The sequence below is a fragment of the Aotus nancymaae genome, unplaced genomic scaffold (genome assembly GCF_030222135.1).
Source record: "Aotus nancymaae isolate 86718 unplaced genomic scaffold, 86718_ANA_hifiasm-v0.15.2.pri h1tg000036l, whole genome shotgun sequence".
NCBI lineage: Eukaryota > Metazoa > Chordata > Mammalia > Primates > Aotidae > Aotus > Aotus nancymaae.
In genome coordinates this window covers 31,142,008-31,146,955 of record NW_026988450.1, presented here as the reverse complement: position 1 = coordinate 31,146,955, position 4,948 = coordinate 31,142,008, and positions in this window count along the sequence as shown.

The window sequence follows — 4,948 nt, the reverse complement described above, 5'->3', positions numbered from 1 at the left end:
GATCAGAGTATGGACATTTGAAATATTGCTGCTTCTTTCCATTCTGCTGTTAATTGGATCCAGAGTTCTGTGGGAAATAGAAGATCAAGCATTACTGTCCTTTGATTAAATGTGGTATCTACCACTCTGCAATATTCCAGACGGGCATCTGTCTTCCTTACTGTTATGCGCTCTTTAACACTTTTAGTGATTGCAACATTTTCCCCATAAAATCTTCATTATATTATAATATTGATCTTGAATTTGAATATGTTCAAGGTCAGAATAGATTTCTCAAACATAACATTTAATAAATACTTAATGTGATATAATTATTTAGTAGGAGGAAGAAATTATTCCTACCTTCAAGCAAGTTTCTGAAGGTGTTTTATGATGTATGACAACTGAAGTTTTACAATAAAACTAATTTAAATGTTAGCTGAAGATATGTGGCATTTAAATTAAACTAGAAATGATATAAAGGCAAGTGATTTTCAAGGATATACATAAAGATATTTCTAGAATTTTCATGATACTGTTCTCATGATCTGCTGCTTATATAAGTGAGCACTTTCTTAGTAATACGTAATGCATGATGTTACTGCATTTTTAAATGATACTGATTAGTTTTCTCACTTATGCCTATTAATTTGATATCAATTTAATCATGATAAAACAATAACTGTTACCTATAATATATTTTTTTAAATGGACATTTAAAAGAATGTTGTTCAGGGTTTTTTTTAAGAAAATACTGATATGGGGTATACAATCTGTTCACATGTTTTCTACTGAAGTACTAAGTAAAACATTAAATCCTTATCAGAATAAAAATATGTGTTCTGAAATGAGCAACAATTTCTGGAGATACATGCAGTTGCTATTAAACATGCTTCTGCATACAGATACAAAACACAAGCAATGTTATTTATGAAACTGTAATGCAATCTTCAACATCAAGAAAAAAATAATTATAATAATATTTACAACACAGTTTCACAGTCTAAATGCTATGTTCCTTTAAGTATTTTCATATTTTTACTCATTTATTAAGATAAACTTTTAAAAAGTTAATTTGTCCTTATAATGAGATTCAGGATAGATGTATCCTATAGATATGTCATTTTAATAAGGTGGGACACTTGTTTAGTTTTTCCTTTTACTCATGTTCAGTGAACAGATTTTTATAATTCTCACTTATTCGAGTGCTGCAAAACTTGCATTTTCGGTACTCTAAATTACTACATTAGAAGGGAGCATTTCCCCATTGTCTTTATTTTCTGTTATGTTGTAAAAGTACATTACATTAGAAGGGAGCATTGTTCCATTGTCTATTTTCTGTTATACGTATGTTGTAAAAGTACATGCATTCTTAGACTCTCAGATGCTTTGCTCTTTTGGAGCTTAAGAATTGTTTGGTGATGATATCATATATCTGATTAGTTTCAGTGGTTCTCATTTCACTCTTATACCTGATCTTTTTTCTTTTTCTTTTTTTTACCTAATTTTTTAACTATATTAAGATAGTTGTAGGTAGTGTACTTCAGGTTGACTGTGTACATCTGAGTAGTGAGTCACTAGTATTTTGCTTCAAGACTTCTGAAAATATTACCATAGTTACCTAAGCACACAGTGAGTAGTTACATGGTAGTACTTGTGATTAGAGCATGTAAAACAATGTAATTTAAAAGTCATCTTACGTATTTTGAAGGGGAAATAGAACCCCCTACTTTTTATGTAGTGCGAAATATTTACGTGAATTTTTATTAATTTATATCATGACCACCTGTGCTGAATTAGGTTTGGCGCTTGTGTTTTGTTTGACATATTAGTAAGTTGCTTTTGCTTTTTTCTGTCAACTTATTTCTTAAATAAAATTGATCTGGAAAAATTGTTATGGGATGTTTTAAATAATGAATTTTTCATCTAGCATCATTTGAAAACGAAAAGTAAGTTTTATTATGGAAATGACAATATTGAATATGACAGATGAGTTTATTTGCTTCTGGGATTTTTTTTTTTTTTTTTTTTTGAGATGGAGTCTCTCTCTGTCACCAGGTTGGAGTGCACTGGCGTGATCTCAGCTCACTGCAACCTCCACAACCTCCACCTCCCAGGTTCAAACAATTCTCCTGCCTCAGCCTCCCAAGTAGCTGGGACTATAGGTGCCCGCCGTCATGCCTGGCTAACTTTTGCATTTTTAGTAGAGACTGGGTTTCACCTTGTTGGCCAGGATGGTCTCCATCTCCTGACCTTGTGATCCACTCGCCTTGGCCTCCCAAAGTGCTAGGATTACAGGCGTAAGCCACCACGCCCAGCCTATTTGCTTCTGTTTTAACTGCAGTTAAAACAATAGTACTAGACAACTTCAAGTGGGAAGCATTTAATTTATTTCTTCACTTATTTGTAGAGTGAACAAATGATTCACAATTCTACAAGTAATTCCACTTCGGTAACTTAACAGTTCTTAGGTTTGACAATTAAGATCTACTATGAGAGGAGAAGAGTTTATGGATTTTGGGTGGAAGGAATTTCTTGAAGAAATAAAAAATGTTCTTTGCCCTTGGTATTGCAAACCCACTGATATAAGTGCCTGAATTTATTTCTAAGTTTATTTTTTATTTTCAAAAAATTATTATATGTTTCCTCATTTTCCATAAGAAAATTTTAGCAATGTTTTCTTACCAATAAGCACAGAAAAGTAATAAGCAAATCTTAGTTAAAAGTAGCAATGGGATTTCTAGCTTCCTGAATTAATTTAGCCTCCCAAATGCCATACAAACAATCTAACATAAAATTTACCTTGAATAAGATATATGATACTGGTTCTGAGCTGCTTTGTATTTTTTCTAACTTTGGCATCTGTACCTTGGTGCTTTCTGTTTGACTGGTAGATTTTAGAACCTAAGGAGTATGCATTGTACTTCAATGCTAACTTTTTCTTCATTACTTTCTGTGTATATAGACAGCATTGTTTTGGTAGAACATTAACCCAGATTACTAGTAACTTCGTGTTATGGCATTCTTCTACACAGTCCAGATTGATTTAAGGAAAAGCAGAAATGGAAGTCCAAGTGTGTTATAAATTGAGACTGAAAAACATGCTTTAAAAAACATAGATTTAATTTCTTGAAGAGCACTGTGAATAGCCATTGTATTGTTTTGTGTCTCAGAAATCAGTTGTTTTGATCTCCTATTTTTGAACTGTTAAAAAATTTTTATGCTTTTTGTGGATAAAAGTAGTGCCTCTCTTTATACAACTGACAGGGTTTTTAAAACTATGTAAGTTTTTTTTGGTAAATTTATTTTAAATGCTTTAATATTTAAAGGGTATATGTTATTAATTAATCTGTATATTTAAAAACTTTTTGTAAAGCCAATAACTACTTCCTGATTTACATCTCAGTATATTCTCCTTTCATTTGCCCAATTTAAAAAACATGTAGTCTCTATTGTTGCTATTTACTAATCGTTTTAGATGCCAGTGTGTATCAAAATTATAGGTACAAAAAGTTGCAAGTAAAATTTAGCAATTTCCTATTTGTTTTTTAATGTGTAGGATTAACACTTTAAATAAACTTAGGTGTGAAAATTGTGAAGGAATATATATGACAACTATTTTCCATACATTAACGTCTAAACATTATACTTGCTTTTCATAATAAAAGACATTTTGGAACCAAATTTGCTGAGTTTAGCATAAAAGCATCTTTGAATTATTTCTAAGTTTCCTAAAACATGCAACATCTTAATCTTGGCATATCTAATCCTATGTGTTGTTCTATAAGAGGTACACTGGACTTCTAACCACTACCTGTATTTAGTAGAATAATGGTATCAAAAAGGAACAAGAATTCCAACCTTATAGTTTGAAAGGTCTCATAAACAACTCTTTCATGTTTTAAGTGAGTGGCTTTGTATAGCTATTTAATAGAGATGAGTACAGTTAGCTTTATATATACTATCCTCCGAGTCTTATCTATGACACTGTGTATTTAGATTAAATATGTTCCTCCTGTAACTAAAGTTGCATCTTTGCAAAGGATGGAAGTTCATTCCAGCAGAGACAAATTCTTTAAAAGATTGGGGTTATAAACTAACATTCAAATTTTGTAATAATCAGTATACTTTTATCAAGAATGAAATTATTTCATGCTTAATTACCCTCTTTACTTTGTTTCCATAATAAACTATTTTCAGAATTTTAAGTTTTCTTTTATTTATACATGAACTTTTTTGGTGACACTTTACTGAGATATAATTCATATACCATAGAGTTCACCCACTTAAAATGTATAATTCAGCCAGGTGTGCTGGCTCATGCCTGTAATCCCAACACTTTGGGAGGCTAAAGTGGACAGATTGCTTGAGCCCAGGAGTTGAAACCAGCCTGGGCAACACGGAGAAACTCCATCTCTACAAAAAAATTGGACGTGGTGGCACACATCTGTAGTCCCAGCTATGTGGGAGGTTGAGGCAGGAGGATCACTTGAGTCAGGGAGGTGGAGGTTGCAGTGAACTGTGATCACATCACTACACTCCAGCTTGGATGACAGAGGGAGACCCTGTCTCAAAAACTAAATAGAAATAAAATATACAATTCAAAAATGTTAAGACATTTTTATTACTCAAACCTCATACTGTTCTGGCTGTCAACCCCAACCACTCTGTCCTCCTCAGCCCTAGGCAACCACTACTAATCTACTTTCTGTCTCTATATTTGGACATTTCATATAAATTGAATCATACGATATGCTTCTTTCACCTGGCATCTTTTTAAGGTTTATCCATGTTGTTCCATATATCATTCATTCCCTTTTAATGCCAGATAATATTCCATTGTCTGTATATACCACATTTTATTTATCCATTCATTAGTTGATAGACATTTGTGTTCTACTTTTCAGTTATTATGAATAATCTGATAGGATTATCTGTATACAAGTTTTTGTGGGGGCATATGTTCGTT